At 46.2% G+C, this 10,791-nt stretch overlaps 1 pseudogene; it reads right to left on the bottom strand.

The window, feature by feature from the left end:
* Window positions 1–512: 512 nt before the first annotated feature.
* LOC147659206 (uncharacterized) lies at window positions 513–7,726 on the bottom strand (annotated as a pseudogene).
* Between the last annotated feature and the right edge of the window lie 3,065 nt (window positions 7,727–10,791).

The following is a 10,791-nucleotide window of genomic DNA, read 5'->3' as shown; positions in this document are numbered from 1 at the left end:
CCACCAGTGTCGTGTTTCATCTAGACAGCCTGCACTCTGGGCATGTGTTTATTTTATTTGATGTCTGCTGGCAATCTGCGTGGGATTTGTTCTGCTGCTACAGCACTTTGTCTGGACTCACTGTCTGCAAGTCTGATCGGCAGAAAACAGTTTGCCAGCGTTTTCCTCTGTGGGAAAAAACAACAGTGACATTGCCGGTGTGTTTGTCAGTGAGCCTGTTCTTGTCCTGCTGCGGTCTGCGAGTCTGCAGCGCCTGAACAGACTCGGGAGTGTCTGGTAAAGCGGCGATTTTCGTGAGCTAATGCATTTATGTGTTCAGCATTGCTCTGTGACTAGAAGTACTGAGGCGTGTCTTTTCAACAAGCTGGACAGGGTTATGTACAGCGCCTCCGGTCTGCCTTTGCTCTTGGGGACATTTAAAGTGTTGCCTCTGTGCATTCAAACGGGCGCTTGTTGGAAGGGGACTCGGTGCAGGAACATTACGTTGTTTAAACTGGGCACTTGTACTTTTATCAGTATCCAGTGGGCTTTCCCTGTGTTTTAGCCTGCAGGAGTGTTTGGCACTTTCTTGAAGGTATGCGCAGCATTGGAGGATGTTGTGTCTTCGTATGTTTGGCAACTAGTGGGACACGGACAGAAGATTTAAACATTTTACACTTAAAAAAAAAGACATTTCTTTTCTTTTCGCACTTACTGTGCCAGAGCAGTTTAACCGCTGCAGTTTGAATTTTGCTCGTCTCTCCCACCGCTCGCACATCGCGCGCTGCCTTCCCTTGCTCCAGTCACAGTCTGTGACGTCTGCCTATTGTTCAGTCGTCACTATTCACAGCACGCCTTTGCCGTGAACCATGCGGCGGAGGCGTAACAGCGTGCAGTGCGCTGTTCCAGGCTTCTGTTGCAAGCCGTCTTGTGCTGTGAATTCAACCATGGAGCTCGAGGCATTTTTGAGAAGTTTCTCATTTGGTGTAATGACTGCCTTTTATTTACGCTTCTGTGCTGCCGAGTCAATAAGTTTTGGCACACGACTTAAATCAATACCACTCCAGCACTTTGAACAGTTTTCTGCAATATTTCTCGAGCAAGTGCCGAGCTACGCTGTTGAAGGGACTTTCTTCATGTTTTCGATCACTTCCTATCTTCATGGCGAGATTCAACGGCGTATGCGGAGACCTCAGTGGCGTCTGCAGGGAGCGGAGTACAATGACCCCGGGTGAGAGGTCGCTCACCGGAGCAAGTGTTATTTATTTATTTCTGGCAGCTAATTTACCATTGCACATTATTGAATGTAGCTTTATTTTGTGGTGGTGTGGTATGGTTTGTCGCAAACTTCTCTTGCTCTAATTTTAATTCTGTATGGTGTGTTTGGTCATGTCCTGGTTGGATGTTGTTGAGTAGTCAATTCCCATCCATATTTTTAAGATTTGTTTTCTTTAATGTGTGCTTGGTGGTGTGTGTGTGGGTAGTCAGTGCCCCAGTGTTTCTTTGAGTTTGCATCATTTGTTTGGTGGTAGTCCATGCCCCATTGTTGTGCCTAGGAATATGGTCCTACGGTGTACCCTACATAGGGGAGGTTGTGTGGTTGTGTCTGTGAATGGGTAGTCAATGCCCATTTATTTTAGTTTGTTGAGGTAGTGGTCTGTGCGTCCATGCCCTACTTAGGGGATGTTCTGGATTTTAGGGTAGTCAATGCCCATTTCAGTTCCCAGGTTTTCTATCCTGCGGTGTACCCTACTTAGGGTATGTTGTGGATTTTAGGGTAGTCAATGCCCATTTCAGTTCCCAGGTTTCTACCCTGCGGTGTACCCTACTTAGGGGATGTTGTGGATTTTAGGGTAGTCAGTTTCCTACCCTGCGGTGTACCCTACTTAGGGGATGTTGTGGATTTTAGGGTAGTCAATGCCCATTTCAGTTCCCAGGTTTTCCACCCTGCTGTGTACCCTTTTGAGGGGAGGTTGTTGATTTGTGGGTAGTCAATGCCCTATTTCAGTTCCAGGTTGTCTTTCCTGTGGTGTACCCTACTTTGGGGAGGTTGTGATTTTTAAGTATTAGTACCCTGTGCTCCCTATTTTTGGTGGAGATTGTTTAACATCGTTGTTTTTTGACACTCTGCTTTCGTCAAAGTCTACCTGCCTGAGATTCGTGGCCAAGGGTTTCATGTCGGTGGGACTTTGGGTGAGAAGTTTCATTTTTCTCTGTCAGATTGTTTTGTTAGGGGAGTTTGTAAAGGGTCTGTGTCTACGCTTGCCTTTGTTTTTTTCAGGGGGTTTTCTCTCTGGTGTATCCAGTTGGCAGCGTGACCATTTTTCTTTGCTACTCTGCTCTTTTTTCATCCGTGCCATGTTTTTACTCTAAGGGAAGGGGATGTGGCATATAGTAGCATTTAGTAGTTTCTTTTCATCTAGAATTTAGCATGTTGTTCTATTTCTGCTCATACTTATGATTATAGTATTTATGTTCATGCTAATCATACCTCATGCAGTACTTGTTGTACTTTATTTATTTGCGTACTTCACTTTTGTACTTTTATGCAAATGTCACACTTGAGGTATCTTTGTCTGTGTTTTCTTCTTTCTTTCCTCATTCACTAAGGAGAGAGGATGTGTAGTAAACTACTTCTCTGTGGTGCTCTACTGATTAGAATGTTGATGACATCATAGAATGCCTGGGGTGACTCTCTGGCTCTTAACGTCAGTTGATCTACTCAGGCTGAGCTGATGAGAGCTAGCTCCTGGTGGGGTTCTACTTATCAACTTCTGTACTTTATATCTTGGAAGGAACTTACAATAAAGGAACCTATATCTACACAGTGGACTCTGCTACTTCCTTTACTACAATGGGGGCATCACAAAGGGGTTCACCTCGAAGCGTGGTAAGTAACCATTCGCTCGACTCCCTTGGGGGACTGCCCGTTGTCTCACATACTGGGGATGCCGAATACAGTGTGTGCCTTGGCCAGGGTGCGTCTGAAAGGGTCGAACGCAGTGTGTGGCTTGGCCTGGGTGCGTCTAAAAAGGACTCGGGCCAAAGAGCGTCGGGGTGGGTCATAAAAAAATAAGAACAGCGGGAAACAATAATTGGCCCTCAAGCGGGGGCACATGCGACTGAGCGCGCCAAATTCACTCGCTTTTCATCCCCGGACAACGTCGGGGTGGACTGCTAGTATGGAATATGCTACTTACCAGTATGCATCTGTTCTTGGCATAGAGGGCTGCAGAGTGGTACATTTATGAATAGATCGCCATCTGGTGTTGGGCTCGGATAATTGCACTTTGTTTTTCTTCTGGAGAAGTCTTTGTCGTCATAGATGACTCCTCCTCTTGGTGTTAGTGCGCATGGGCATCGGCTCCATCCTTAGATTGTTTTGCCATAGTAGGGTTAGATGGAGTAGTGTAGTAGAATACATAAAGATATGCCCATGTAAGTGTATCTAACTAAGATAATGTTGGGGCAGACACAGGTTTCCGGGGAGGCAGGGAGGGCATGTACCACTCTGCAGCCCTCTATGCCAAGAACAGATGCATACTGGTAAGTAGCATATTCCGTTCGAGGCATATGGGCTGCAGATGGTACATTTATGAATAGATTGTACAGCAGTTACCTCCCTAGCGGTGGTCACCAGTGTCTGTCGCAACTGTTTGAAATAGAGTTTTTAATACAGCTTGGCCCACTCTGGCTTTTTGTGTAGCCTGTACATCAACACAGTAGTGTTTTGTGAATGTATGTGGTGTAGACCAAGTTGCTGCTCTGCATATGTCATCTAGGGGAATGTTCCCTAAGAATGCCATAGATGCTCCTAGTTTTCGTGTAGAATGAGCTCTAGGAGGAACAGTTAATGTTCTCTTTGCTTTAATGTAACATACTTGTATACATTTTACAATCCATCTAGCTATGCCTGCTTTAGAGATAGGATTGCCCTTATGTGTTGGGGAAAATGCCACAAATAGTTGTTTAGTTTTCCTGAAATTTTGTGTCCTTTCTATGTAGTACAAAATGGCTCTTTTGACGTCTAGTGTATGTAGAGCCCTTTCTGCTACTGTCTGTGGTTTTGGAAAAAAAACTGGCAGTTCCACTGGTTGGTTGATGTGAAATGCCGAAATTACTTTAGGCAAGAACTTTGGGTTTGTTCTAAGAACCACTTTATTCTGGTGTAACTGCAGGAATGGTTCTTGTATTGCCAATGCCTGTAATTCACTTACTCTCCTGAGTGAGGTAATGGCTATCAGGAAAGCCACCTTCCATGTAAGGAATTGTATTTCGCACCTATGCATAGGTTCGAACGGTGGTCCCATTAGTCTGGTGAGTACTACATTGAGGTTCCAGACCGGGGAAGGTGGTAATCTTGGTGGAATGACTCTTTTAAGGCCTTCCATGAAGGCTTTTATCGCCTGCACTCTAAACAGTGATATGTGCTGCCTGTTTTGTAGGTACGCTGCTATAGCTGCTAGATGTACCCTGATAGATGTGTATGCGAGATTACATTGCTGTAAGTGTAGTAAGTAGCAAATAATCTCCTTTGTTGATACGTCTAGAGGGTTGATATTATTAGTAGTACAGTGTATAGCAAACCTCTTCCACTTAGCTGCATAGCATGCTCTGGTGGTGGGACGTCTCGCTTGTTTAATTATCTCCATACAATTTGGTGGTAGATCTAAGTACCCAAATTCTAGGATTTCAGGAGCCAGATCGCTAAGTTCAGTTGTGTGGGATCTGGGTGCATTATTTCTCCATGGTTCTGTGTAAGATGCATGGGTAGAATTCTTAGCTTTTGATGTGGTACTTGTGAGAGTTGCAGGAGCGTGGTGAACCACGGTTGTCTTGCCCACGTGGGTGCCACTAGTATCATGGTCATTGAGTGTTGTTGCAGCTTTCTGACCACTAATGGGATTAGTGGGAGAGGGGGAAAAGCGTATGCAAATTTGTTGGACCAGTTTATCCATAACGCATTGCCCTGCGACAGGTGGTGTGGGTACCTGGACGCGAAGCTTTGGCATTTTGCGTTCTGATGGGTGGCAAAGAGGTCTATCTCTGGTTGTCCCCATCTTTGGAAGAATGGCTGCAGTATTTGTTGGTGCAGTTCCCATTCGTGTATTTGTTACGACTGTCTGCTTAAGATGTCTGCTATCTGATTTTGAACTCCTGGTAGGTGTTCGGCTAACAGATAGATGTTTTGAGGAATGGCCCATCTCCAAATTTCCTGTGCTAGTCTGGATAGTTGGAGAGAGTGCGTCCCCCCCTGTTTTTGAATATAATACATTGCTGTCATGTTGTCTGTTCTGATCAGGACAGCTTTGTTGGTAACATGTATTTGGAAGGCTTTCAATGCTAGAAATGCTGCTAGTAGTTCTATGTGATTGATGTGCAGTCTTTTTTCCTGCACACTCCACCTCCCTTGTACTGTGTATTTTTCCATATGTGCTCCCCATCCTGTGAGTGATGCGTCTGCTGTTATTGTCACCTGTGGAATTGGTTCTAGGAACGACCGCCCCTTGGCAATGTTTGTTGTGTTCCACCACTTCAGAGAGCGGTGTGTGCGGTCGTCTACCAACACCAGATCCGTAATCTGTCCTTGAGCCTGATTCCACTGTGTCGCTAAGCATTCTTGTAGCGGACGCATTTGTAGTTTGGCATATGGTATTAGCAGTATGCAGGATGACATCATCCCTAATAGCTGCATAAACACTCTTGCTGGTAGTGAGTGTTGTGGCTGGAATCTCTGAATGATTGTAAGCATTGTTTGAATCCTGACTGGATTGGGGTATACTTTGGCTTTCTCTGTGTCTATAGTAGCCCCCAGATATTGTTGAACCTTGCTTGGTTGTAGGTGTGACTTTGTGTAGTTCACCGTGAACCCTAGCTGGTGTAGTAGTTGAATTGTCTTTTGTGTGTTTTGAAGACATTCCTCTTGTGACTTGGCCTTTATTAGCCAGTCGTCCAAGTATGGGAAGACATGTATTTGTTGTCTTCTTAGGTGAGCTGCCACTACTGCTAGACATTTTGTGAACACCCTTGGTGCTGTTGTGACACCAAACGGAAGGACTTTGAACTGATAATGTTGTCCTTCTACCACAAACCTGAGGTATTTCCTGTGGGCCTTGTGAATTGGAATATGAAAGTAAGCGTCTTTTAGATCCAGTGTAGAAAGAAAGTCCCCTTTCTTCAGTAAAGGTAGTACTTGTTGTAGCGTGACCATGTGGAAATGTTCCGAATTTATGTATGCGTTGAGAGGTCTTAGGTCCAGTATTGGCCTTAGAGACCCGTCCTTTTTGGGAATTAGGAAGTATAGGGAGTATACTCCTGTTCCTTGTTGGTGCTGTGGAACCTTCTCTATGGCATGCTTTTCTAGCAGGGATAGTACCTCCTTCTTTAACAGTGTCAGGTGATCTTGTTTCATTGGACGCTGCCTGGGGGGGATGTTTGGCGGGGTAGATGTGAGTTCCAGGCAATAACCATGTTGGATAATTTGTCGCACCCACCTGTCTGATGTGATGTTTTCCCAGACAGGTAGGAACTGTGATAGGCGTCCCCCGACCGGTGTTATATGGTCTGGGGGGAGCTGTATGAAGTCACTGTTTTGGGGTTGGAGAGTTGCGGTTGTTGTTGTTCCCGCGACCTCTACCCTTGTTGTTGCTACCTCTGTAGCCACCTCTTGAATTACCTCTGGGTGATGTAGGTGTAAAAGAGGTTTGTTGCTGGTTTGTACTTGTATTTTTGGATCCTCCTCTATAGGCGGATCTACGAAAGGAACCTCTTTGTGTCGGCTGTTGCAATGCTCCCATTGATTTAGCCGTTTCGGTATCTTTTTTCATCTTTTCTAAGGCCTCATCTGTCCCTGTGCCGAAAAGTGTTTTCCCATCAAAAGGTTGGTTTAGTAATGATGTTTGTACCTCTTGTTTGAACCCTGATACCCTGAGCCATGCATGTCTCCTTAACATGATGCTTGTGTTTGTAGATCTTGCTGCAGTGTCTGCCGCGTCTAGGGCGCACTTGATTGAAGTGTTAGTAATTAACTTCCCTTCTTGTATGAGTTGATCTGCCCTCTTTTGATTTCTTTAGGGAGATGTGTGATGAGTTTTTCTAGTTCATCATAATGCGCTCTGTCATACCTTGCCAGTAGTGCCTGTGTATTAGCTATGCGCCAGCTGTTTGCCGCTTGAGATGCTACTCTCTTGCCCGAGGCATCTATTAGCTTAGACTCTTTGTCAGGAGGTGGAGCTTCTCCTGTGGATAAAGAGTTTGCTCTCTTACGAGCGTTTGTGACCACTAGTGAGTCTAGAGGAATTTGCCCTTTAATGAATATTGGGTCCTTTGGAGCTGGCCTATATTTCTTATCGATTCTTGGGTTCAGTATCCTAGCCCTCACTGGGTCTTTGAATATCTCTGATGTATGACTGAGAAGGCCCTTAAGCATTGGTAGTGTTCCTGATGTTCTTTGCGCGGTAGGTAGTGTTTCTAATAAGAAATCCTCTATTTGAGGTTCTGCATGTAGTTCTACCTTGTGATATATTGCTGCTCTATTAATGAGTTGTGCAAAACCAGTATTATCATCAGGAGGTGAGGGTTTTGAAGGGTACAATTCAGGGTCGTTATCGTTATCTGACCCTACATTGTACTCCTCCCATGGGTCTACCTCCTCTGGGATTGTGTCTTCATCATCCCTAGGATGTTCTCCCTCCCTTGTGTCACTCTCTACATCTGTTGTAGGTGTAGATGGTCGTGTGGGAGGCATATTTGGCCTATTGTGAGGGAGAGGGGAAGAGGGTGTGTCTCTATGTCTTGGAGAAGGGGGAGGAGTTGTATTTGTCCCCATTGTTCTCTTCTTAGGATGAGTCTTGTCATCCGACTGTTCATTCTTCCTCTTTTTAGGTAGTTCTGTGACTACTTTGCCAGTTTTTGGATCTATCAACAGAGTCTTTTGTTTAGGATCTGTTTTATATTCCTGTGTCGGTACCGCAGTTTTCGGGTCCGAAAGGTGTTTTTTCTTACTACTGTCCATTTGTATTTTCGGCACCGAGATTTTATTCGGATCCGATGTTCTCGGTGTCGAGGGTGTTTTCGACATCGACACGTGTTTCGGTGTCGATATGGACTGTTTCGACTTCGAGCTTTCCTTGTCATGGAGCTTCGGTGTCGATGTGGTCCGTTTATCGGAACCACCATGATGGGAGGCCGAGTGTTTCGGTTTCGGTTTCGTTGCCGGGCCCGAAGGCGGGGCGTCGGAAACTCTTTTCGGTTGTCTGACCGGGTTCGAGGGCGGGGTCGACACCGTGCGGGGTCTGTTCTTTGGTAAAGGGACGTCGTCACTCACGGTTTGTTGGACGCCGATTTCGTCGGCGTCGGACTCGCCCTCTTCTGACCCCGCCTCGTCAGCCTCCTCTTCCTCCTCTTCTGGGTGCTGGTCCTCGAACAGCTCCGGGATTGCTTGTGACTGCATTCTCGATACCTCGTGTCTTCGGGCTCGACGGTTTCTAATCGTCGATTTTGAAGAAAATGCTGCACAGGCTTCACAGTCCCTGGATTCGTGTTCAGGGGACAAGCAGAGGTTGCACACCTCGTGTAGGTCCTTGTGTGGAAACTTAGCACCACACGTTGGACATTTTTTGAATGGAGTCCTTTCCATGGACTCCGGGCTGGACTACGTCGCGTTGGTCTTCTCGTAGTCTTCGTTCTTCGAAACGCGTCGAGATGGAAGTGAAGTCGCGTTCGGTAACAATACCGTCGAATTGGAAAGTTTTACGCGCCGAATATACCGTCTTTTACCGAAGTCGGTCCGGAGCTCTTCGATCCTCATCCGAACCCGATGGCGGAAAAAAACAATCTAAGGATGGAGCTGATGCCCATGCGCACTAACACCAAGAGGAGGAGTCATCTATGACGACAAAGACTTCTCCAGGAGAAAAACAAAGTGCAATCATCCGAGCCCAACACCAGATGGCGATCTATTCATAAATGTACCATCTGCAGCCCATATGCCTCGAACATATATATATACTACAAGCTGGGTTTGGATTCCATCTTCGCAAGCCTGTGTGTCCGCCCGACCACTGGGTTTAACATTCCATTCCATTACCTACCTGGGGGCTAAGCGCTGCATCGGGGCGGAGCCTCAGTCACATGGCTATAGAAGGCAGCAGGACAGTATATTTGCGTGGGTGGAAGCCTCCAGGACGCTTGTGGCGCTGAGGAAGGCAAATTAATGCCGAAATGCATTCGCCGAATCTGTAAGAATAAATGCTTCCATGCTGTCCCCAGTTGTGGCCTCTACTCTTTTCTTGTGGAGGAGGTTGTTTCGATATTTTCTGAGTGTGTGCCAGAGACGCAGTATGGAGGCCCCCGCTTCATCAAGTTGGCCCGGACCCTTTCTGGCTTTGCTTCGGCTTTGTTGTGACACCAAGGAATTGGTACGGCCTGCGCCACGACGTTCGGAGATGAAAGAAGCAGTTGCGAGGATATTATCCTTGTCTAGGGCGGCGTGCACTGACACTGCTGCCCCCATGGATAATTGGACCTGAGCTTCGGGGCTGAAGTGGTATGGGGGCACGAGGAGGCACATTGTTTTTACTACAAGCTGGGTTTGGATTCCATCTTCGCAAGCCTGCGTTTCCGCCCGACCACTGAGTTTAACAGTCCATTCCATTACCTACCTGGGGGCTAAGCGCTGCACTCCGGGAGTTGCAGTTCGGTACTACACCTAGAACTGCAACAGGTGGGTCTTTTACATCGGGGGCGGAGCCTCAGTCACATGGCTACAGAAGGCAGCAGGACAGTATCTTTGCATGGGTGGAAGCCTCCAGGACACTTGTGGCGCTGAGGAAGGCAAATTAATGTCGAAATGCATTAGCCGAATCTGTAAGAATAAATGCTTCCATGCTGTCCCCAGTTGTGGCCTCTACTCTTTTCTTGTGGAGGAGAGGCTGTTTCGATATATGTAAATATATATATATATGTATATATGCTAATTGATTGCTAATGATAGTCACCAGTAGGTAGTTAAAGTTTGAACCTAGTTTCCATAGGAAAAGCATTTTTTGACTTGCTTATAACTTTGGCACCGTTTGACAAATCTTCACGAAATTTCCCCCCAAAAGTGCCTGGGTGATTCTAGTTGTGCATGGAAAGTGTTGGAGTGATTGGTCATGCAGGGGCTGCGAAACAAATGGGAGGGGTCAAGAAAAGTGCATTTCCCATGTTAATTCCCAAAGCGATTTTAGACAATACTACAGTCTGAACCGCTGGACAGAATTACCCCAAATGTAGCTTTTGATCCAGAAAGCACCATTTTTAGGTCTCGTCTACGCAGAGTGCAAGCGTTGCTTTGAAGTGACCTCTTGAAATCGCGCCAGGCTTTTGGGGAAACTCGTGCATGTTCTGCACTGTTTCCAATGGGCCCTCGTGCATGTGCGGCATTTGCCTTGCGGGAGCGAGCAGCGGCGCCATCTGTTTGCAATTATCGGGCTCGTCACTGCTCGCTCCAGTAAGGTAAATGCCATACGTGCACGAGGGGCAGCGTTTGTCTTTCAGCGCTTGTTAATACAGGCGCTGAAATGCTTGGGTTAAAAAAAAAAATTACAAAAATACTCACACAAATTCTTATTCATGTACAAATTTCCGGCTCTTCCTGAATCTCAAATCATGAACAAGTTGCTGTGTTTTTAACTGTGAAAGGTGTCAAACTCACTTGATGGCCTGGCTATATATGCTTACTTATGGGCATAGTTTTTCGTCAGCTTCACTGTAGTCACACAACCACTGATATCCTCAGACGTTTTTGTTTAGTGCTCAGAATATAATTTC

This window comes from Lissotriton vulgaris, unplaced genomic scaffold (genome assembly GCF_964263255.1).
Source record: "Lissotriton vulgaris unplaced genomic scaffold, aLisVul1.2 SCAFFOLD_570, whole genome shotgun sequence".
In the NCBI taxonomy this organism is placed as follows: Eukaryota; Metazoa; Chordata; class Amphibia; order Caudata; family Salamandridae; genus Lissotriton; species Lissotriton vulgaris.
The sequence above is the reverse complement of the archived record's forward strand: the minus strand, read 5'-3'. Positions and strand labels throughout refer to the sequence as shown.